The 25,828-nt window shown below is 46.4% G+C and overlaps 1 pseudogene; it reads left to right on the top strand.

Moving 5' to 3' along the window:
* Positions 1-16,153: 16,153 nt before the first annotated feature.
* On the top strand, positions 16,154-17,470 carry LOC147738075 (uncharacterized; annotated as a pseudogene).
* Positions 17,471-25,828: the final 8,358 nt, after the last annotated feature.

Genomic DNA, 25,828 nt, shown 5'->3' with positions numbered 1-25,828 from the left:
CCGTCTCCTCGTCATGCTTTAACATCCTACGCATGCTACGTAAGATCTTCCGGTGGATCCCCACTGAAACCAGGAAGACGGTCACCCAGGCCCTTGTCACCAGCCGACTGGACTACGGCAACTCCCTCTACGCCGGAACTACCGCAAAACTCCAGAAAAGACTCCAGCGCATTCAGAACGCCTCAGCACGACTCATCCTGGACATCCCCCGACACAGCCACCTCTCCGCACACCTGAGAACCCTGCACTGGCTCCCCGTCAACAAGAGAATCACGTTCCAACTCCTCACCCACGCACACAAAGCTCTCCACAACCAAGGCCCAAGATACCTGAACTTCTACACTCCCACCCGCCGGCTTCGATCGACCAGCCACGCCCTCGCCGCCGTCCCCTGCATCCGAAGAGCCACAACGGGAGGAAGATCCTTCTCCTACCTGGCCGCCAAGATGTGGAACTCCCTCCCCACCCACCTCCGCCTGACCCAAGACCACCTCGCCTTCAGGAAGCAACTCAAGACCTGGCTGTTCGAGCAGTAGCGGACCCCCTACCCCAAGCGCCTTGAGACCCTCCGGGTGAGTAGTGCGCTATACAAATGCTTGATTGATTGATTGATTGATTGAACTCAATGGCCAAATCTGCCAGATTCCACCTGAGCTACCTATGGAAACTGAAATCCTTTCATGATTCTCCCGACCTAAAACTTGCAGTCCAAGCACTAGTCATCTCTAGGCTGGAATATGGCTGCTCCACCCTCTCTGGTTTACCCAAGATCTCCCTAGCACCCTTAAAAGCCTGCAGCAATGCAGCCGCCAGACTGCTTACCAGCTCAAGGAAATGTGATCACATTACTCCCCATCTGAAAGTGCTGAACTGGCTTCCTCTTGAGGCCAGAATTCAACTCAAGCTGGCATGCATCACGCACAAGGCCCTACACTCAAACTCCCCTTCGTATCTTGCACAGAAACTTGTGATTTCCGGAGTAAGCAGAAACTCACGATCAGCCAGTGCCCTCGTACTCCAGCCTGCACGCTTTCAGGAAAAAAAACTATAACCGGGCGTTCACTGGGACTGCACCAAGAATATGGAACTCCTTCCCACCCACCATCAGAAGAATCCCCTCTCTTGCACGCTTCAAAAAAGAGGCTAAATTCTTCATCATGGGTAAACTCCTCTAGCTAACACTGTCCCACAACCACCTCAAAGACTATTGCCATCCTTCTTCGACCTCGCCCAACCAAGAAACCTGGGGCCTGTCTTCAGCAACTGTAATATTGACTACCCTTGTATACTCCCATTCCTCTTGTATTCAGCACCTCCCTCCTTAATGTACAGTATATTCTTGTATGACTTTTTGACTCTGTAAAGCGCTCTGATACCCTAACGGTTCAAGTTCGCGCTCTATAAAACACTAAAATAAATAAATAAATAAATATTCATGTTGAATGTAACTATTTTATCAGAATATGAATAGTTTCAGATGTAAACTCTGCCGACAGTATTTTCTACTCCTATAATTGTGTTGCCAAATATAAAACTTGTAAAAAAACAGAAAATTCCCATAAAAACAAACTGCAATTGTTAAAAATACATGGAAAAGTCAAAATCAAAAATAATTTCAAGACTGACATTTGATTTAGGTAGATGCCACAAATTATAAATACTGGGATCTTGTCCTGTTTAACCTTTTAACCTTACTTGTAAGTTGGAAATTGTTGGACAGGCCCCAGAAAAGGGCTCGCTCCCTCCCCGCATGACAGAGCCAGGATACCGACCCTCCAGAAGCTACCCACAGAAGCCACCCGTGACCCGTCCCACACGGGACGCCTGCCCCCGAACATCTCTGTATCCCTGGCCCGGGCCACCGCCAGCACCATTGCCCGGGCCCAGCCGCCATCTTGGACACTGCACCACGAGGCCGCTTGGCCTCAGCTCGACCCTAACCCTGGGCCTGGCCTGGGCCTGGCCAGGCCCCGACATCCCGGCACCACCATCCACCCAGGAGGTGAATGGACCACTTGGCAGGTCAATGGGAGAGAGGAGTTTCGATGGCTCTCCCCCGCCAGGTGCCGATCGCCCCCAGCCTCCCCGGGCGCTGGCTCCACCCCCCTGCTGGATGTCTGGACTCCCTCATCCCGGACCTCCCGACCTCCAAGTGCGAGGGTCCGGACATCAAAGGGGGCCAGACCTATAACTGGGGCAGCTCCAGAGCAGGAAGGCAGTTGTATCCTGGAGTTGAGAGACACTGTGAAGAACTCATCCTTGACGGATTGCTGGCGCTGCCGCAGCCCTGCCTTGTGAACTGTCGTCCTGCCTGCTGGAACTGCCGCGGCCTTCTGCAACCTTCATCCTCGTCGGGACCTGCTGGCGCTGCCGCGGCCCCTTGCAACCACCATCCTCGTCGGGACCTGCTGGCGCTGCCGCGGCCCGTTGCAACCACCATCTTCGTCGGGACCTGTTGGCGCTGCCGCGGCCCGTTGCCACCTACGATCTCCTCGGGACATGCTGGCGCTGCCGCGGCCCGACCTCCTAGAACGCCAAGCTCGAGGATTGTGAGCTAACCATCATTTCATCCACTACCAGTTCGGTAACAAGACTGTCCCGCTACCCCCTTTTCCTTCAAAGAGACTACAATCGAGGGGACCCCTGAGTCCTGACCTCCTTGTACCATACTACCGTACTTCAAGATTTGCTTATAAAGAACGTTAAACCTTATCTTTGTGTGGTGTCCATCTGTGGGGGGGGGAGTTACTTGTCTGTACGATCGCTGGAGACGGCTCTCCCTGGAGACTTCTCCCCTTGTCCTCGGCCGACCCTTCAGGTCCCATCTAACTTTGGTGGCCAGCGGCGCGATCCGAACCAACGCGTACCGTACAGAGAGTAACTCACCCCACGACTAAACCACAATGTCAACCAAAGAGAGCGGATCCACAGAGAAATTCCAGATGGAGAAATTAGAAGAGTACAGCCATCGAGAGCTAAAACAATTTTGCATAGATCTAGGCATTGCTACCACCGGTCTGAGCACGAAAGACGACTTCAAACACGCCCTAGAATCTTGGGCGGAAACCGGTGCCGTCAGACCCCGGGACCAAGACGTCGAAGCACCAGAGACAAACACCACTTCTCCCGAAGAAAGGAGAGCGGGTCTCTCCCGGGAAGAGATCCAAGAACGAGAAAAAAACAGACTGCACGAATTAGAGTTGGCACGGCTCAAGTTGGACGGAGAGCTGAAACTAGCGGAACAAAGACTGAACTTAGAACACTTACGGCTCCGAGAAGAGCGGGAAGAAAAGCAAAGACAAAGAGAACTCGAAGAGAAAAGACTGGCATACGAACACGAGCGCAAGCTAGCTGAAATCGAACTGCGAAAACAAAACAAAGAACTAGGGGTGCCCGAGCAACCGCGCACCCCAGGCGCTACAGAACAAAAAGTCCACATCCCCAAAGACGTCGTCCGAGAATATTATCAGAACGACGACATACAACAGTGGTTCAAGGCCTATGAGATCGCCATGACCTCCCACCGGATCGATCGAAGTGACTGGGGAGCCGGCCTATGGGGGAGGTTCGTCAATGAAGGACGCGATGCCCTGTTACAGCTCCCGGACCATCAGATGACGTCCTATGATCACATGAAGGCCGCCCTCCTCACTCGATATGGGATCACGCCCGAGATGTACCGCCAGAGGTTCAGCGACTGCACCCGGATCCCGGGTACAACTTGGGTGGAATATGTGAACTATTTCAGCCGAGCCTTCGAGAAAAGGATCAAGGGTAGCCGCGTAACCACCTACGAGCAACTCTTCAACCTCATTGTATGGGAGCACCTCTCCAACAACTGCTTCGTCGAGCTCAGGCAGCACCTCCTCGACAGTAAATTGACTGACCCTCGGCAGCTCGCCGCTGAGGCTGACCGTTGGGAGAGCACCCGAGTGGCCCGGAGTGGGCCAAACGAGCAGAACCGAAACAACCAAGGTCACCATCGTCTCCGAGGAGGAGGAGGCCAGGGCCGGGGCAGAGATGCCGTCCCGGCAGCTCCCGCCAACAACACCCCGCCCCCGGCTGGGCGGGGGAACCCTCCGATGCGCCCAATGTTCAGAGCCAATGTTACTTGCCATCGGTTCCAGCGGGTCGGCCACTATGCCAGCGACCCGAACTGCCCAAAGAACCAGACTCCCCGGCCCCGCCAGGTCGCGGCCGCCGCCCTAGGAGAAGAACAAACTTCCGAAGAGCATGAAGAATACGAGCAAGAGCAGCCCGAGTGGGAACCTGCCGCCATGGTCCTGGCTTGCCTAGGGGGAAGAGACATGATCCCGCGGGTCCCCCTACCCGCAAACACCAGAAAATATAGCCAGTGGGTGAACATAAATGGATGCAAGGCCGAAGCCCTGCGTGACACAGGGGCCAGTGTGACGGCCGTCCGCTGTCACCTGGTGACCCCAGAACAAATTCTGCCAAACGTTCTTTGCCCCGTCCGATCGGCCGACAATTCTGAGAGCCTGTGTCGGATGGCCTGTGTCCCCTTCGAATGGGGAGGAGTGTCCGGCATGCTAAAAGTGACTGTCCGCGATGATGCCCCCGTGGACTGCCTCCTGGGAAACGACCTCAAGAGTTCCCCGTGGGCGGCCGTTGAGAGGAGAGAACACCTGGGGATGTTGGGCCTCCCGGACTGGGCGTGCGTAACAACCCGGTCCATGGCCGCCCGTGCCATCCCCAGACCCGAAGAACCCGAATGGCCAGCACCTCCTCCCCCGATCACTCCAGAGGAAGACACCGTCCATACTGACCCCCCAGAACAAGCCCAAGAAGAGCCCGCTCAGCCCCAGGACCTTCCAGACCTGGCTCAGTGGCGTAAAGAAGGGGGGCCCACCCAAGAACAATTCCGGCAGGAGCAAAAGACCTGTCCCTCCCTCGAGGGACTCCGACAGCAAGCCCTCGCCCAGTGCGCGGGAGACACCGCAGGGGCGCACTGGATCTACTGGGACAATGACTTACTGTACAGCGAGCAGAGAATCGCAGAATTGGGGGCCAGTCGGGTGCTGGTGGTGCCCCTCCGCTTCAGAGACTTCCTTTTGAACTTGGCACATGATGTCCCCCTGGCTGGGCACCTGGGGCAAGACAAAACCTACAACCGTCTGGTGACCCACTTTTACTGGCCAAAGATGCGAAATGACGTTTCCAACCACTGCCGGGCCTGCCCCACCTGCCAGGCCAGCGGAAAGAGCGGCCGAAAACTCAAGGCACCCCTGCAACCATTCCCCGTCGTCACCACCCCGTTCGAACGGGTGGGAATAGACATTGTGGGGCCCCTGGACCCCCGAACAGCACAAGGGCACCTATTCATTCTGGTCCTGGTGGACCACGCCACCCGCTATCCCGAGGCCATTCCCCTTCGAACAGTGACAGCACCAGTGGTAGGCCGAGCCTTGATGGGGATCTTCTCGCGAGTGGGCTTCCCCCGGGAGGTCGTCAGTGACCGGGGCACAAACTTTATTTCGAAATATATGAAATCCCTCTGGCAGCAGTGCGGAGTCACCTACCGATTCACAACCCCCTATCACCCGCAAGGAAACGGACTGGTCGAGCGGTTCAACCGCACACTCAAGGGGATGATCATGGGGCTGGAAGAACCCCTACGCCGCCAGTGGGACGTGCTACTCCCGTGCCTCCTCTTCGCCTACCGAGAAGTCCCCCAGAAGTCCCTCGGTTTCAGCCCCTTCGAGCTCCTGTACGGACACCCTGTCCGAGGGCCTCTCAGCCTAGATAAAGAAGAATGGGAAATGGCCCCCTGAAAGCCCCTCCAGATGTCTATAAGTACCTCCTGACCCTCCGCAACCAGACCAGGCGATTCAGGGAGATCGCTAAAGCCAATCTTGAGGCCAGTCAGGAGGACATGAAGAAATGGTACGATCAACATGCCTCCTCCATTGAGTTCGAACCTGGTCAGCAGGTGTGGGTGATGTCCCCCACCGAACCTTGTGCCTTGCAAGATAAATGGACAGGACCCTTCAAGGTGGTCGAACGCAAGGGCCCTGTCACCTATCTCATCGACATGGAGTCCCCCTGAAACCCCCTCCGGGTCCTCCACGCCAACAGACTCAAACCGCACTTCGTGCGCTCGGAGCTCAGCCTACTGATGGCCACAGACAGTGGGGCAGAAGAAGACTCCGAGCCCCTCCCTGACCTACTGAGGACCCGTGAAAGAGATGGTTCCGTGGACGGGGTCCGACTCTCCGATGCCCTGACCCCGGAACAGCACCAGGACTGTCGGACCCTCCTGCTACAATTTGCAAACCTGTTTTCCCTCACCCCCGGGGTCACCCCCTAGTGCCTTCACGACGTGGACACCGGGGACAGTCCTCCTATCCGACACCGGGCGTACCGAGTCCCAGACCGGGTGCGCGCCTGCATCCAAGAAGAGGTCGCCAAAATGCTCACACTCGGAGTCATCGAGCCCTCAGACAGCCCCTGGGCCAGCCCAGTCGTAGTGGTACCCAAAGCGGCTGCCCCGGGCACCACCCCCGAGCTCCGGTTCTGCGTCGACTATCGAGGTCACCCGAACCGACGCTCATCCTATCCCCCGAGCAGATGAACTGGTCGACCGCATGGGGACTGCCCGCTACCTAAGCATCTTCGGCCTGACAGCGGGCTACTGGCAGATCGGCCTCACCCCCAGGGCCCAAGAACGATCCGCTTTCTCCACCCCAGATGGGCACTACCAGTTCACGGTGATGCCCTTCGGTATGAAAAACGCTCCAGCCACTTTTCAACGACTTGTGAACCAGGTATTGGCGGGCCTCGAAGACTTCAGCGCCGCCTACCTGGACGATATCGCAGTATACAGCCGCCACTGGTCAGACCACCTCTGCCACCTCCGAGAGGTCCTGCAGGCCCTCCAGCGAGCTGGCCTCACCATTAAGGCCAGCAAATGCCAAATCGGCCAAGGGTCCGTGACCTACCTCGGACACCAAGTGGGGAGCGGTCTGGTGGCCCCTCTCCAACTCAAGATCGCTGCCATCCAGTCCTGGCAGCCCCCCGTCACCCAAACCGAGGTACGAGCCTTCTTAGGGCTGACCGGATACTACCGGCGGTTTGTGAAGGACTATGGCAGCATCGTGTGGCCCCTCATGGAACTCACATCCAAGAAGCATCCCAAAACGGTCAATTGGACCCCAGACTGTCAAGCGGCCTTCGAGAAGCTGAAGGCCGCCATGTGCACCGCCCCGGTGCTCCAGGCCCCCGACTACAGCCGTGAGTTTATTGTCCAGACTGATGCCTCAGACCATGGCATTGGGGCCGTCCTCTCCCAACTAAACCCCGAGGGAATCGACCAACCAGTGGCCTTCATAGAAATGTGTTATCATTGGAATTGGAATCTTCTCTATAATAAACCTCCAAATACCTCTGGTGACAGGAGCTATAGCGATTCTGTAGTAAAGGGAGGAGAGTTTCTTTTAAGTTATAAAATGATAGTACTTCCGTTTTTGGCTTATTAGTCTGGTAACCCCTAACTTAAAGTATTGCCTTATGTAAATGTGATGTAAAAGATAATGCTGTTAAAGTGCTAGATTCTCAAAGCTTTTTACTGCAAATTGGCGTGAATTATTCATAACAATGTAGGTATAAGTCACACCTGAGTCTGGAACAATCTACACTTACTGGAAATGATTTGTGAAATGAGACTAAAATCATGAGCGGTGTGGTGCCTAGTGCCTTTAACTGTTTTTATGTGCTTCCTGTTTTTAATAGCTGGGTGCCTGGTGGAGTAGAGAGTTAGGGTCAAAATTAATGCACTTTTATTCAAAGGAAGCCAAAACCTAATTTCACATTTCCAGAAGCTTGCTTCTTCATTTGTTAGTTTGTAGACAATTGCTGTAGTCCATTCCACTTTGACTAGTGGAGAATAGTTTTGTCCATGCGGCAGCCTTTCCTCCAGTCTCCTATTGCGGCTCCTTCCATTGGTGACCTGTTAGTGCTGTGGTGGTTGCTAATTGTGCCCATGCTCTGGTATGCTTTGAGAATACTTTTGTACATGTGGGATTTCTTACCTAGAGCCTGTTATTGTGTTCAAAGTTTCCTAGATGCTCCAGCTCAGCAGACATAATTTTTCGATTTGGGGTTGCATTTGAAGTCTGCCCCCCTCATTTAGAGTGTGGCTGGTGGCCGGCCGACTGTCAAAGGAGCAAAGGTGATAACCATCCACCACATTTAGACATCTCCATAACCTGGCAATATCTAAGTCCTCTGATAAGCCACAGCAGCTCCTCTGAAAGTACTGAAAATGTGCTCAGTGGCCTCCATGTTTTACTCAGAAGCTCAGAAAATTGTTTGAAAAACTAAATAAATAGTGACTTTCACATCCTGGGAGTTTTTTTACGAGGGAGTGGGATTGACTTCGTTTATTTAGGGCTGGCGTTAGCCAAGACATTTTTGTTTTACAAACATGATATGTATAATACACTTACTTAATGGGGCTTTTCACCAGCTCTATTCATCCATTGGTCTACTGTTGTGTCAGTCACATTTTGCTTCCTCCCTATACAGCACACTGCATGAGGCAGTGGGTCAGCCTACTTCAGCCACTGGTTAACGATACTTTGAGTGACTGAATTTAGTCCATTGTGTTTAGATCTGATGTGATAGCCGGATGCCCTCTACCCGCTCCTCATGTTTTCCTCCTGTGCCTCTCCAAGATCCTACACTGCTCATGCGTGCTTTCTCCATACCCTGCTCTCCTCATCCCCTTCCCAGCTTCACTTTGCTCCTCTCCTCTGCACAAGTTGTTAGCTGCTTGTGGTAGTTTTTGTTGTTTGCTAAGAGGCATCAGCCTAAATTATGGTTCTCACAAGTGCTGAGTATCTTGCGCTGTCTGTGGCTTTCCTCTTGAAAGCGGAGTAAGTGTAATGGGAAGGAATTCATTGCAATCATTCTGGGTGCTTGTTTCGGTTTCCCTTTAGCAGCACATGTATGGACGTTTTTCTTTTGGTAAAGTTGTTGACATTTTTAAACACCTTCGTACCCCTAACGGAGCAAAGACAAGGAGATGATGGACGGGGCGCTGAAACTTTTCAGACACTCACCCACAGTCACAGATCTGGGTTGAATCAATCACCGTTCTTTAGCTCACTCTGCCACCCCAGTTCAGACACAGCTATATGCAAATCAGTCTTGACCCTGTGCCTCATGGGAACAGTCCAGACCGAGCTGCCAAGCTTTGTCTTCCCTGGACCGGGTATAAGCATCCTGGGACCGGTTTCGGGCTAACAGCTCTCATCAGCCAGGATAGCTTGATTCCAGGGGCAAAGTGAGCAAGGGACCCACGTCTGGGCATACCCTGCCTACTGATGGATTCAACCCAGATCTGTGTCTGGGGGTGAGTGTCTGAAAAGTTTTAGCGCTCCGTTCATCATCTCTTTGTGTTTGCTTTGTTCGTCCTAAGTTGGCAGGGTATGCCCAGACGTGGTCTCTTGCTCATTTTGCCACTGTATTCAAGCTAGCCTGGCTGATGGAAGGCATTTGCTCTTTTTAGATGTTAGCTGCAAAGTTCTAACAGGTCTCATTAGGCATAATTGTCCTTGGAGCTCTGAAAGGAAACCTCTACTATCTAATAGTCATTCGCCAAGAGTGCCTTTATTTTTAAACATGAGGTCCTCAAAGCAAGGAGTGTTAGGCAGTTCGATAATAAAACTGGACCTGGAACACAACAGCCCAAAATCCTTTGTGTCGAGGATAAAAAGCCTCCAGAATTGAAAGCTACAGGTACAGGTAGATATATTATGAATTTTATCAGAGCTTTGCTTTTTACTTTCCATGGATGCATCTTTGTAATTTTAGTGAAATTATTCAGTACAATAAATGTAAAGTTGTGCATCTGCAACCATCTGTTGCTAACGAAGTGCCTCTCAGGGTCCAATGAAAATATTGATTTGTATAATTATTTCTGAGCTTGTCTTTAATAATACTTGTTGTATATGGTGGCCAGGGTTAGCTAGAGGCAAATGTTCTGTTTTTATCTTTAGTTCGTTGGCACATGATTGAAATAATAACAACATTCCAACCATCACACCAGCATGCCAAGGACAGACATATTATCTTGGCTTGTTTTCCTTTAGTGTCTTGGGACCTCCAGGCTTTTCCTCGTAGTTCTAAATAAAGGGTGGAATACATTTATAATCAGTGGTCTGACAAATTGCTTATTTTTTCTAAAGTTAACTCTCCTAAATAGAATTGAGCATTAATTGGAGCTTAGATGATGTTGTAAGTGAGTCACAGTGTAACAATGTATTCTATAATGGGTCCCTGATCAGAATTAGCCACATAGTGTTTCTTTTAAGGGATTGATTCGCACCTTCCTCATTGTCTTTGCTTCCGGGACTGGCTTAGATGGCCTATAGGATAGTCCAAATGTCTCTTTGTTTGGAATCCATTCTTGCACTAAGTTTACCACTTTTGAGAGTTACCGGTCAGTAGCTTTGTTTTTATCTTTGATATTTTTGATGTTGGTAAGCTTTAGTTTAATTTCTTGAATTTGTTTGAGTGATTGCAATCTCTGCAAAATGTTAATGTTGTCTACCAAATCAGATTTAAACTCAACTTGTTTTCTAGGGAGAGCGAGGTCAGGAACAAACATAGATAAGTCAAACAAAAGTTTGCAAGCCTATTACTCTAGGCAAAATATTTCATTCTCACTGAACCTGATAAAGTCTATGAAACCACGACAATCATGAATACAGGGCGCTAGCTATCGAGTCTTGCTACAATTGGCTCACTTTACCACAATCCAGATGGAAATTACTCCTAAAGCAGATATAGCATCCATAAATTCCTTAACGGAGAAAGCAAAACCATCATCTGAATGAAAGGTATGAACTGCTTTCATTTCTACCATGCACTGCAAGTATTTTATGACTGCTCCAACACGGGCAGTCTTGTGCTGCCACACCCATAGAAATCAAGAGCAAGAATGAAGCCCAATATGTAGTTATTCTACTTGGCTGCTGGCAGTGGGCCAAAATGGATTAGGAAATGACACCCAAGGCATATTGATTTATTTATAAAGCACAAGCTAATACCCAAAAGTGTCTAGATGCTGGAAACTGGATATCGTGATGGGAGTAGGTGCTGGACTTACTACGGAAGAGTAGTTTTTTGGCATTTGTAAGTAAACATGGCCACCACTATCATTTCTGTGGCACTGTAGTACTGATTTCAGAATGTGCACAAGCTAACTAAGTATGGGCGGAAAATCAGTTCCGCTCGCGGATTTTGCGGATTTTCGGTAAATTCGCAATCCGCGAGATTTGCGAATTTCCCGCGAAATCCGCAAATCCGCGAGCAGCGGATTTTATGGCTTGTTCGCACTGTTCGCGTGAGTTCGCGGCTTCCCAGTTCAACTTCGCGCCCCGCGAATAAGCGCTAAATTGCAGAAATACGATCTTAGCAAAACTGAAACTACTTACCAGGTTCAAAAGTTCAAGCTCATCATTAGTAGCCAATTGTAGTGCTTCCTGAGGGGCCCCTCCAAAGGGTTCAGTTGCCTACTTGCAACTATTATGTGACCCTGCTCTGACCCTCAGAATAGTTACACACATGCCACAAAGGTCCTGAATTACAGCTAAGGGAGACAAGCAGGAGCCAGGCTGGAAGTTCAAATCCAACAGTGACACATTAATCAGCCCCTAATTCATTATTGTCAGTTAGGGCAGGGCAGGTGTTGTAACTAATTTTGCAACAATGAAAGCACTTAGCAAGTGCAAAAGATCACTAATCAGGAAGCACTAAGGAAGCAGGTGCCAGCTAAAAAAATATTCTGTGACACATTAATCAGCCCCAAATTAATTCAGGTCACTTGAGGCAGGGAAGGTGTGCTTTGCTTTGCCACAATAATGTACACTGGACAACCAGAGGGTGCTGTGATGAAACAGAGGGTGGCATGGGTGGGCCAGCGAGTGGCATGAGTAGTCAGAGAGTGGCAGTGGTGACAGAGGGTGGCAGTGATGAAGAAGAGTGTCCCAAACAGGCTGGACACGTAGAAACAACAAGTTCGCAAAACTTGCCACCGGACAGGTAAGTTTGCGTTTGCGAAATTGTACAAAACCCTCGCGAACTGGCAGAAACCCGCGCGAACACAAAAAAAAATCCGCAAATTCGCGAGAATTCGCGGATTTTTGCGGATTGCGAGTTCGCAAATCCGCATAATTCGCGAACGTGAGATTCGCAAAATTTGCCCATGCTTAAAGCTAACCCTTCGTAAGCTGCTCTGAATTTATCAAAGCTATCTTTTATTACTAGGTGTGTGCTTACTAACACTCCTGGAATGGTTTACATGGGCACTGTATCTTTAATAAACGTATATGTATACCTAGAAAGGAAACCACCAGGGGGCTTTCGCCTTTTAATATTGCCTCTATTACCATCAATGTGTTTTGTGATCCAGTTACATTAGCAACTGTGCATGTTTGATCCATTCTTTGCACTAAAGAGAGCTGCACTGTTCCATTCAGCATGGATTCTGCCACTTTTGTGACATTTTGCCTCTAAGGAGAGAACACCCAGTTTCATAGTCCACTCATTAAAATATGGTTTAGTGAGAAAGTTATGAATCCTTAAACAACACCTTTCTCTGCTTAATTGCCAGCATGTGATTGAGGTGGGCTTGGATCCTCAGGCCAAAACAAACTGAGCCTTTTGTCTGTCACCCACACCTAAACATTATGCCCCAAGTACCAACGACATAGCATTAACCTGTGATGTAAAATGAGAGAGCTAAAGACATACCCATCTATTTACTAATTTGTCAGTCTGAAATTAGAAAACATGGGATCAATCTTGGCTTTCCTGCTTGACCAAATTGTCTTATTTCACTTTTTCTCCTTTTACTTCATTATCCCACATATCAGAGCAACTTGAAATTCATGAGTTCAGGATGAACACTGTACAAAACATCTTTGTTTGATTTAATAAATTATATATTTTTTCATGTATAATAACAACACAGGTCACATAGATGGTGCACAAGACAACTGTCTACACTCTTGATTTGATAATGGTATTATTGTCAGGGTAGGGAAGGCATGAAGTTTTTTCTAAATTCATAATTGAGAACGATCACTTTTAAAAAATGCCTTTCAATGCAGTGATAGAATCTGATGCATTTAAGTGAAGGCCCGGGCTATCGAGCAAGAACAGAACTCTAGGAAGTGGGTCTTTATGTCAAGTCGCCTCATATGACAGACATCTACGGACATTAGACCCTCGTCTGGAAATACAATGAATATTTGGTACCCACTACCAGCTCATATCAGACCCTCTCCCTCCCTGAAAGTGATGAAATTAGAGTTCAAGAAGGACTCTAAACGAAGTTCTTCATTTCATCTTTTTCTAAGGCTGACCCCTTGCTTATAATAATTAAGCACTCGTAGAGAGCCTGGCTACCCCCGGGCATTCCAGCGCTAGGCGGGGCTATTTTCCTCTTTTCCTCCCTTCTGCATTTTCTCTTCTCACTCCTTTCTTTTCTGCCCTCTGATTATGTTCTCATCCCAATATACATTTTCCAGGAGGTATGTTGTTAGCATGCTCAGAGTTTAGAGTTTCCTCAGTGCAAAGTGTCTGAAAGTGACCCCTGTATTACATGCAGAGAGCAGCACATTATGCATTACTTTCCTTGCCTTATTCTTACGCCAGCCGATTTAAATGCAGTCACAAAAAGACTGCGTTTCCCAGAACTGGTTGGAACGCTTGATTACAGAAGACTAAATCGGGCGCCTTATCATGGCTCTCTGGATCTCATTCAAGCCTCCCATCCTTGCAGCCGGCCCTACTCGCTGATGGTGCCCATTGGGAACAACATTTAAAAAAATCAATCGAGTAAAGAGCTTCAGTCACTGGAAACATCAGAGTGAAATAGTCGTAAAATCGACTCTTGACAGTTCATGAGCATCGGTGACAGGAGCTGAGCAAAGAAGCAAACAGAAACACAACAGCGGTGGCACTATAACTCCAACTCACAGCTGCACTGAGAGGATACTGTCTTTAACTTTCTGACACTAAAAAGACATCGGACACACGGTCCACCATGCGCCTGATTTAGAGTTTGGCAGGCGGGTTACTAGGACACAAAACATGATAGATATCCTGTCCGTCTTATTACAAATGCATGCTATCCTGTGGCGGTTGTAATAAGGTGAGCAGATGGGATATCTGTCACATCTGTGTAGGAGTTACCTGTCCAAGAGGCAGGTGTAGAAGCAGAGGAGTTGATAAAGGAGTCAGAACTTGATATTGTGGACGGATGGCAAAATATCCCTCAGATCTCTGGTGGGAACGCCCTGAGAACCGGAGTGATTTTTAGGATGCTTTTGTCTCCGAAGCTTATTTTGTCAGACACCTGGGCCCTCACCTGGATCACCCCCTTGAGGCAGGCAGTCTCCAGATGTTGGTTTTTATGAAGCTTTGCTGCTCTCAGGTGAATGGTCAAGTGGTAACACCCACTCAGCAAGCGCCCATGTGAGGCCGCAGGAAGAGGGATAATTGAAAACCAATACTCCGCCCAGTGCAGAGGGAAGCAGACCCAGAAAGGAACATACATCTGCCTGTGCACCTCCTCTATTTGTCCCTCATGAGCACCTACCTGTGCACCTCTTCTATTTGTACCTCATAAGCATCTACCTGTGCACCTTCACTGTGCCTCAAAAGAACCTGCCTGTGCACCTCCTGTATTTGTACCTCATAAACATGTGCCTCTACTCTTCTTCTGTTTGTACCTCATAAGCAACCCCCTGTGTACACCTCCTCTGTTTGTCCCTCATAAGCACCTCCCTGTGCACCTCTTCTGTACCTCACAAGAACTTACCTGTGCACTCATTCTCTGTTTGTACCTCATATGCAACTACCTCTCCACCTACACTATGTGTACCTCATAAACATCTCCCTCTGCACCTACACTATTTGTACCTCATAAACATCTCCCTCTGCACCTACACTGTACCTCACAAGAACCTGCCTGTGCACATCCCTGTATTGGTACCTCATAAGCACTTACCTGTGTACACCTCCTCTGCTTGTACCTCTCAGGTACCTATGCACCTAGTTTGTTATCCCTGCACTGCTAACCACGGGCACTTGACTATCAGGCCATTACCTGTCTTCTGCTATTTGCATGCAGACAGACGCTCCACTGCTTTGGAAAAAAATGCACCCTGAGTTACCTTTGTTTTGTACTTCCTGAAGTTTTAGTTTTGTTATAATCTTCCTGAAGAGTTACCATTGAAACTGAAGAAACAGCAGCACATCCTGATCCATCTTCTTCCATAATCTGTTCTTGTTCAAATAAAATCTTGATCATTTGCATCTCCCTAAACTTGTGCCTGTGGCAAGTGGGTGCTCCTTGAGTGCATTTTTTTGACTGTGTTTCTTTGTGAACACTGACAAATCACCTCCGTCTCTGAAGTCAATAAGATGTGTTGTTCTAAACAGAACTTCTAGTTAAATATCTGTGTATGGGGGACTATCCGTTACTAAGTTTCAAGGATGGTAAAGACAAGATGTCTTTTACTACCATTTAAACATTGTATATTCACATTCCAATACATTTGCTTGTAGTAATTATACATCTCTTTACATCCAACAGAAAACAAGCCTTGAATACTTGAAATGAATATGGATAATGAAGATATTACTGTAAATCTGCAAGAACAATGAAAAACTGGGTTCCAGTATTCAGGAAAACATCAGCACGGTCATAGACAGACGAACCTGAACCTTAACTGACAGATCTTGGAAGAAGCAGATAAGGGCAATTCAGTGAATGTACAAGTCTGAGCTGTGTGCCTCCACGTCACAAGGCCAAGAAAAGAACTCTGGAAGATTTAGGAAACACCACTGATAAACCTCCTATCGTATAAAAAAGTATCCAGTACAAGCTTTGATCATGGGATCGGTGTGATGTGCTTACAGTAGTGCTTTGCTTCGTAAAATGACTACTACTATCCAGTCTTTTATGTATATTGTAAACTATTTCTGGCCAAACCACAGGAAGCAGAAAAAAGAACAACGGAGTAGAACCGGACAACTGGAGTTTAGATGGAAGTCGAGTTTTGCTAAATAAAATGAAAACCTCTGTCCCAGTTTGCACAAACCAGAAGGAAGATTAATCTTTACCCCTAGCTTTACAAAACCAATAGCCATTCTAAAGGCACTATCACCCACAAAGAAGTATTACACACATTATAAGTGTAACAGATATTTGGTGCCCTTTGCACTTTATTGTTAAATCGGAAACCAAATGTGCAAAATAGCACACACATTTAGGGAGTGTGAGAATAACACAATTGCTTTAACAGACATGTTGACCCTTCAGAAAACACAGTTATGTGATGTAGAAAAATATATACCCAATCCAGAGACACTAACAAAGAATAAAGAATAAGACACACACATCGAGTGCTTTAGTTTGTCATCACTACTAAAGCGCCCTCATCAAACGCACACAGGAGAAAAACAATTCAATTGCACTGAATGTATGAAGAGCTGTAATCAGTTATCTGACCTTGAAAGACATCAACGAACACACACAGGGGAAAAACCATACCATTGCAATGAATGTAGGAAGAGCTTTAGTCAGTTAGCAAACTTCCTAGTACATCAACGGACACACACAGGAGAAAAACCATACCATTGCAATGAATGTGCAAAGAGCTTTAGTCACTTATCAAACCTCCAAAGACATCAACAAACACACACAGGGGCAAAACCATACCATTGCAATGAATGTATGAAGAGCTTTAGTCAGTTATCACACCTCCAAGGGCATCAGCGAGCACACACAGGTGAAAAGCCATACCATTGCAATGAATGTGTGAAGAGCTTCAGTCAGTCATCACATCTCCAAAGACATCTTCGAACACACACTAGGGAAACATCATACTACTGCAATAAATGTGGGTGTAGTTTTAGACATTCCTTAACATTAAGGAATCGTCAGCAAACACACACATGGGAAAAGCCTTCTGGGTGCAGTGAGTGTGTTAAGAGCATCAGTCGGTTATCATGTTTTCAAACAGATCAGCGATACACAGGGGTAAAACCATTCAAGTGCAGTGAATGTGGGAAGAGCTTTTGTCAATCGTCAGTCCTACTCAGACATCAGCGAACACACACAGGGGAAAAACCATACTACTGCAGTGAATGTGGGAAGAGCTTTTGTCAATTGTCAGTCCTACTCAGACATCAGAGAACACACACAGGGGAAAAACCATACCTGTGTAATGAGTGTGGAAAGAGCTTTAGTCAATTATCAGACCTACAGTGCCATCAGCTTACACACACTGGGGAAAAACCTTACCATTGCATTGAATGTGGGAAGAGCTTCAGTCAGTCATCAGTCCTACACAGACATCAGCGAACTCACATAGGGGAAAAAGTCAGTCAAGTGCAATGAATGTGTGAAGAGCTTTAGTCAATTATCAATTCTGTAAAGTCATCAGCGAACACACATGGAAAAAACCTTACCATTTTATTGAGTATAGCAGTACTTTCAGTGACTCCTCAAACCTAAGGAAGAATCCGAGAACTCCCACGGTAAAAGCCACACAAGTGTACTGAATGTATGAAAGCCTTTAGTCGATTATCAGTTCTGCACAGCCATAAGCAAAAACACACCTTCATTAAACAATTGAAATAATCCTAGAGATGGTGAAAATTTGGCAAGAATGTAAGGGCCATTATAGTTACCCAACTGTGGATACACACAGGAGCAAACATGTGCAGTTATTGAGAGAGGAACGAATTACAGAAAATTGTAACATTACAATTAAGTGGGACATTCCAGAACCAGATAATAAAAAGTAGAGGATAGAAGACCCGACTTGCAGGAAAGAAGAAACACATATATATTTCAAGAATTATGAAAGTGTCTATTCTTCTCTACATGTAGGGAAAACCATGAAATACTAGGAAGCATATTGGAAGACTAGGATAAGGTTGACTAAAAAAATAAAATATAGTTGCTTTTCAGTGAGTGAAACAGTGCTCTTAAAAAGGGCATGAAAAAACATGCATATCTGATCATACTTCTGGTAAAAGCAACACTATGAACAATGCTTGGACTAACAAGGATCGTTTCAGCTAGATTTCGGGATTAGTGATAAAACCTGTAAATTCATAAACCCAAAACACATGCACTCCCATGGAAAGCTTAACCAAAAAGACACGCGTAGTTTCTCATAGCGAGCAGTGAAAGTATCAAAGTCATCCAATCAGACAGATGGTAAAGAGGCTCTATTCCAGGGGAGTGACAAGAACAAGACGAGCCAACACAAGCTGACACACAACATGCAAATTAGAAATGCTACTAACAACATCTGTCAAAGCATATCCTAGGATAAAATCTAAATATGAGCATTGTTGTTGATCTCTACGCTAAATAATACAAACAACCATTTATTGCATGCCATTCACTCATTTGTCTCTTTATTAAAAAGTGCTGTTACTACCAAATGTAATGTTACTTATTTTACCAAACATAGCTCAGTATGTCTGACACAGCCTTTCTGCCATCTATTGCTGGTTTTATGCCAGCTTGTATTTCTATAAAACCTACCTTGGAGAAGCAGAAGGTGGGAATAATACTATTATTCTCTAAATTCTAAAATAAGAAATCACTTTTGGGGGTAAGCAGCCACTTCAGTGACTTTCACATAATAAATAAAGCACTCATGTTATCTTTTAAAATGTAAGATGACTATAAAAGATATGTGAAAACATTCATTCTCTGTAGACTGTGTGCTGTTTTATAATGTCACCACTGGCAGACGTTCATAGACATGTGACATTTTTAAAAAATAATTTTGTTGCAAGACAGATGCTGATAACATCACATGTAACAAATCCAAATTGAATGGGTTGTAGGTGCCATTTGTATATGAATTACACAACCTGATCAAGAGGGGAAATGTCTGCAATTAGCCATTCAGGACGAAGAGGCCGGAGCAATCCAGGGCAACCCCAATGATGCCGGCTTAGACAAGGCATATCATCGAAACAGCATGTTCCATAGTTTGTACCGTACTGGAGAACATACTGTGCAGATGTATTTTAACATCACTTTTTATTTTATTTTTAATAACGGCATAGGGTATATCAATTCCTCCCCAGAACTGGATATGTTCTGAATCTCAATGGAGCCGCGTTTCTGCCTCGTTCCCTCACTCACAGTAGTGAGTGAGGGAAAGTTTTAATACACTACGAGATATACAACAAAACATTGTGAAGTAGTTCGACAGGACGAAAGAAAGACACCCCAAGAGAAGGAGCTCCTATGTTAGGAGAGAGGAAATATCTACATAAAAGTTTGCAGTATCAAATTGCAACACAACGCAGATCCCATGTTGGATTGTCTTCCACAGAAAGTGGGGATATGGTGTAATTAATCGCTTCTTGAAACCCCAACAAGAGAAGCCCTGGAGAAGGTGCCACAGAATCAAATGTACTGCACCGAAACGCGTCAACGCATTTTTTCTGACATAAAGAATCCAATCAGGGCCTGGTAAACTCTAGATGGATACCCAACATTATCACTAGTGTTTACTTAAGTTAAAGTGCCTTAGGCCTGTGGATCTAGTAATACAAAGTGGCAGAGACATTCGGGAGCCACAGCGATACGAGGGGTTTGTCACAGTATATTGTTTTGTCTTAAGTCTATTAACTGCTGAAATGTTACATATATGTCTATATTAGCTGTGTATTTTTTAATTGTGCTCATTGTTTTCAATTGCTTACGTTCGTTTCAAGGAACATTCCTTGGATTTTAAATTGTTTTGTATTAATTTGTCTTGTATTTTATTGCTCAGATATTGGTTTTTAATAAAATTAGATTGTGAACAATTTTATTTCTTTGTGGAAATCCTTATATATTCCCTGATATATAGTGGACTACAGGTCCTTCTCCCTGATGAGACAGGGGTGAGGTAAACAAGTTGACTCCAGGGATTCCCTTTTGACTTACTGTCTTTCTACCCTGTTCCCTGGTGAAAGTGGGGTACCCTCTCTTTTGAAACCATTTACTCAGACACCTCAGGACATACACTGGGCACATTCCGCAATAACACCTGGCTATTTTATCCAGGCATTCACGGAAAATATGCTCGTTTGCATTTTTAGTAATTTCTAACAACCCTTTTCTAATATACATTAATACAATCTGTGCTGTCTCCTATACACCAAGGCGAAGTTCACTTCCATTTTCGCCGCTTTGGTGTCTATATTGACATGAAATCAAGTACTAAGTAACTTTAGAATAGCGCAGAGCTCACGCATTCTACCACCATGGCCGCCGCCTTTGCCATTGGCGGCGGCCATTTTGTATCATCTCCCGCGGTCTATTGTTTGTAGACCTCGACGCAGGAGAATTCAGACACATTTCAGTCCCCCGCCGGATACACGCTAAGATGCGGTCGGACCGGGAGACTAATAGGTGACCGAATGTGGTGTTCTCTACTTTGAAGTAAGTCATGTTTGCTTCAACAGGAACCACACATCGATTTCCTGGGCAGTTTTTCTACACGCTAACGATTAACTACCCGTTTTCTTTCTTATTTTTAACAGAATTTTTCTCAGGGAAACACCACTCACCTCGACTCCATGAAGCACAGTTTTGGTCAATTCTAAGTATGTGCATTTAGTCTGTGATCATGTTTTTCCTATCTGTATGTGTGTCATGTGTTAGTCACCTAATATATGTTGCGTGTTTTTAACATTTACCATACACCATGCAGCGCGTTCGCCGGGCATGTTTATACCTTTTTGGTTGCAACCATGATGCGAGCTTGGACGACTGCATGCCCCATTAAGGAGAACCTCACCAGCATGGAAGTACCTTATAATGTGTATCCACCTACTCCATATGAGAGAGGGGGCTGTTCTCTAACCATGTTATTTTAACTGTTACAGATACACTACGTGACATAGAGATCGAATGTGTAATCATGCATGCTTTATTAGTGGCAGCGTTTTGATCATTTAGATTTTCATTTACCACATTCAGGTTTAATAGGAGTGGCAAACACAGGTGTTGGTCCCTGTGTGGTCCTGATGAAGAGCTAGGGGTAGGCTCGAAACATGTTGATCTTACACAGAACTCCTACCCATTACAGTTAGGTTTTTCCGTGTAACATCCCGTTTTAGATATACCAACCTAGGAGCGATAATAAACTATTTTAGTCCACTAGCAAGGTATTTTTAATCACTTTTACCCACTCCACCACACTGTGCACCACACATAGTCTTCCATTTCAGTGCTCATACGTAGTTTCCGCAAGTCGCAGCACACCCCAGTTCTTAGAGAACTGGGATGGCCCCAATGATGAAGCATGTCACCGTGGGGAAACCCTGGTTGAGCGAGGGGACTCAAGAAAGATATTTTTCTTTCCTGAAGGCTATTTCTGACCATATCATTTCAGAGCCTTTTTCTTTTTGACTGGGACCTCAAACCCGAGCCCTCGGGCACCCTACATATGACAGTAATTTTACACAACAAAAAAGAGTTATTATGTTCGTACAGAATTGATATTTGCATATAAGTAGAACAGGTTGAATCGGGAATACCACAAAATAAAGTCCTGGCAAGCTGTGCCAAGATTTGACTGAATAACAATCTATAGCTCTTACTAAACAAAAGTGTACAACCAAACAGTCTGCTTGCATGGCTTTCATTGTTTGTGTTTAATGTATTGTCAAAACAATGAACACAAGTGTTGTAAGGGTAGGAGACGACAGGAAAACAAAATTGACTAGGCAGATATGACCGAGAGGAGTCCAGAGAGATATAATAGCATCCTATGTGGCAGCATGGTATCGAAGTACCAGGATGTGATGCATAGACCACTGAAAGATGAACGCGTGAGAGAAAGACGCCCTCCGATCAAGCTACCCAACTCCTTCACTCGACCCCTCCATGGGCATAAACTGGAGGTTTGGCAAGAGCAAAGAAACCGTTTCGGGGTAAGTGTCCGACACTTTCCCTTTCCCCCTCCATGCGATCAGTTAGATGAAAGAATAACTGGAGGGAACCCCAGCCCTATTCTCTGTTTCCGTCCCTGCCTGCGCCCACGGGATGAGTTGTGGGCATAAGACCTGCAGACCATTTTTCTTCTACCCTCATATGAAAGCTCCATAGGGAATCGCAATGGGTGTTGGACAGTCTACATGTGGTGAGCCCCCACCAAAATAGACCCCTGGCCACACTATATACCAATAATCTGGTAAACCCATACGCCAATACTTAGAGGAGGGGGTGGGACTCTAAAGAGGACGGAAATAAGTCCTTTACGAAGCAAGGTACCTTTGTTACCAATCTACAGAACCAACTGTAGGACCCAGGAATAACATATATGCTACTCTTCATCTATGGCATGACAATGAGCATAATCACATAAACAAATGTCCAGAGTATGAAAAATACTGAGGACCAGTTGGAATATCAAATAAGCCACCTTAGAGACAGGGTTAGAACACGCACTCCAGCTGTTCTTCCTCCCTTCTATCTATTCCTGCAGATCACTGAACCTCAAGAGAGGAAAGAGCTCGAGGATACAAGGGAAGAGCATTTGTTGGACACATCCCCCACGCTGGCTGCTGGGAATGGGGCACAACTGGAGTTGCTTCTGAAAGTGGGCAGCACCTGTGGATCCACCAACGGCTGGTGGACAAAGAGATAACATGCAAGCGAGCAATGTGCTTGACTGGCACTACAATGGCCAGTCTGGAAGCTGATTCTACTACTGAGGATCAGTCTCGAGGTGAAGGAACCAGAAAGAGTGAAGTCCTATGATCACTCTTAAAAAAGTAAGATAAACCTAAGGGTGACTGTCTAGATGGCCTCACTTTTCTCAAGTAGTGCTGATGACATGGGCCTGTCCCCTTCAGCTCTGTACCCTCTAAAGAACTGCCCAGCAGCCAGGAGAATAGGCTCCCCTCAGCATCAATACTTTTTGGTTATAGTGGATTATGGCTCCAGGTATCAAGAGGCGGAGCATAACCGCGGAGGTGAGAGTTAGAACTTTCGAACAATAGACTGTAATTTCTGACCAGGGAACCCATTTCATACTGTCTCATAGGACAGATGTGACAGCAAGCTGGTGTGACATATAATTTATTTAATGCACAGCATCCACAATCTAAGGGGTTAGTGGAGAGGTTGAACAGGACCCTTAAAAGCATAAGGTGAGCTTTTTCAGAGAACTTCAGGAGCAAGTGGGATCTTCTCCTGCCATGTCCCTTATTCGATAACTAGAAGAATCCAGATAAAGGCATGGATTTCAATCACTTTGGTCTTCTGTGTGGGCACTCATTGCGTGGACCATTCAGCTTGATCTGTGAAGGGTGGAAGGAACTTTCAATTCCTCTGCAAAATTAATGTGGTGGACTATGTGATAGGCTTCAGAAGTATAAGAGCATAATACATGAGGAAGGCGAAGAAAAACCTGCAGGCTAGCCAGGAGCTAATGAAGCAGTTATATTACAAGAAAGCAATGCTGATTGGGTATTCAAATTTCTGGCAGTGTTTGTGCTAAAGCCCCTATCTCCCAAAGCTTTGGAGAATAAGTGATGTGGGACATCGACGGTAATGCAGAAAGTGTCTGATCTGAACTATTTGGTAGACACAGGTGGCACACTGGAACCTTGAAGGGTGTTTCATGTAAAGCAGGGCTCGAAAAATCCACTCGCCCACTTGCATTTGCGAGCCAGATTTAATTAGGACGAGCTATTTTTAGGTCCTACTTGCCCTTTCTAGCGAGTAGGAAGACAAACTGACTTTTAACCTCTGTCTCTGAAAGCAGAGGAAATGGGACAAGATAGCAAGAGTTAAAGGCATCTTTATTGCTCACAAAGTGAATGAGAAATAAAAATGTCTTTAAATCTTGTTAACTTGTCACATTTGCTCCTCTTTCAGAGACTGAGGTCAAGAGCATTTCAGTCAGGTCGAGTACATTTTTTAGGTTACTAGAACTGGAGGTCTAGTAAAAATTAAATGATTTTTCGAGCCCTGTGTAAAGTGGCTGAATCCTTCCCTCTGGAGAAATAGCACAGTGAAAATCATCTTGTGGAAGAGGAATATGAAAAAGAATACAAGCATGGTGGCAACAAACTAGGCTGCACAGGAAAACCCTAAGTCACGGATAATGGATTCACTCAGGGGCTACACAGTAAGCTTCCTCTATCAGGGGATGAATGATACCTCTATCCAAAAGAGCTGTAACCCTCCAGTTAAGATTAAGAAAAGAATAAATTAGGCAATGATAAATCAAAAGAGAAAGTATGTAAGGGCTAAGAGTGTCTAAATAAGGCACCCTAACTAAAGAACAAAGAAAAAACATCCTCTCCAACAAATCATTGGGTAATTGCACAAACTAGTGACAAGATAAAGAGCAATCTTCTCTAGGGATCATATTGGTGAGTTTACAGAAAAGAATTACTGACCAGAAGGCTCCATTTGGCAGACCAAAATAGCAAGCAATGAGGCGGGGCTTCAGAAGTTAAGGCAGGCCGGGAGCAGATGGTAAGTTATGCCGTGGACCAGTGTGTTTATGTAATTTGGCCCTTTTTTACCCCTTGACACCAAAAGAACAATTATTGAAACAATACGAAGTTGCTATACAAATGAATGAGGAGGAGCAATAAATGGATGTCTTGTTATGTTATGGTAAGAGCATTTGTAAAGCACTACACCGCCCTTGAGGCAATCCTGGTGATGATGCAGCAGCATACTGGGCCTAGCCTAGAACTAGAGTAGTTGAAAAGCCACATCTTCAGCTGCTTGCAGTATTACAAATAAATGGAAGAGGATGCCTTGGTGTGCAGGGCGGGTCATTCCAAGCTTTAGGAGTGATGTAGGAGAAGGCACAACCACTGTATTTGGTTGTGCATATGTGTGGGGTCTGTGTAATAGGAGTCCGGCTGAGGGGAGGTGTCTGGTAGATTTATGGATTCTGATGCGGGCGTTGAGGTAAGCTGGGGCCGTGTTGTGTTGATCTTTGAAGGTGTGTGTGATGTGTTTGAACAGAGCTTGTTTGTGGAATGGAAATCCAGTGGAGCTTCCCGGGTTGCAGGTGATGTGCATGCAGTGTCGTAGGCTGAGTGTAATCGTCCTTGCTGAGTTCTCTATGGTTTGGAGTCACCTAGTCAGTTGTGTATTGAATCTGGCATAGAGGATGTTCCGTCGTCCAATTTGCTCTGATAAGGGCTTGGATGACGGTTCTGTGGTTGATGGTGGGAACCTATTTGAAGATCTTCTACAGAATCTTCAGAGTGTGGAAGCAGGAGTCATTCATGGTGAGTTGATTGCCAATAACTATACCAATGTTGTTGGCCTGGGTGTGTTGGGTGGGTCCATGTCTTGCTGGCCACCAGGCAAAATGCCATGGTGAGGATTGCCTGCTGAAGATCACAACTTCTGTCTTGGCAGTGTTGAGTTTGACCCAGATGTTTTTCATCCAATCGGTCATGCAATCAGGGAATTTGGTCTGAGTGTTCGGCATTTTGAGTGAGAGTTTCATCTGTATTTCATCAGCATAAGATAAGATGTTAAGGTGGGGCTAGGATCGTCCATGGCAGGCACAGAGCCATCAGCCGCTTGGCAGGAGGTGGAGCCAGCATTGTATCAGGCAGGGCAGGCTATCAGCAACTACTCTCCCCCTACTCTCAACGCAAATGTCCCACTCATCCCACACTGACTCATCCAGACCTCTGGAGCCACCCAGCTCCTGTCACACACACGCAAGACCAGCAGAAACCAGATATGGTTAGACAAGAAAATAGACACTTTCTAAAAGTG

The sequence above is a fragment of the Lissotriton vulgaris genome, chromosome 1_1, assembly GCF_964263255.1.
Source record: "Lissotriton vulgaris chromosome 1_1, aLisVul1.2, whole genome shotgun sequence".
NCBI lineage: Eukaryota > Metazoa > Chordata > Amphibia > Caudata > Salamandridae > Lissotriton > Lissotriton vulgaris.
This window is presented reverse-complemented; position numbering and strand designations above follow the sequence as displayed.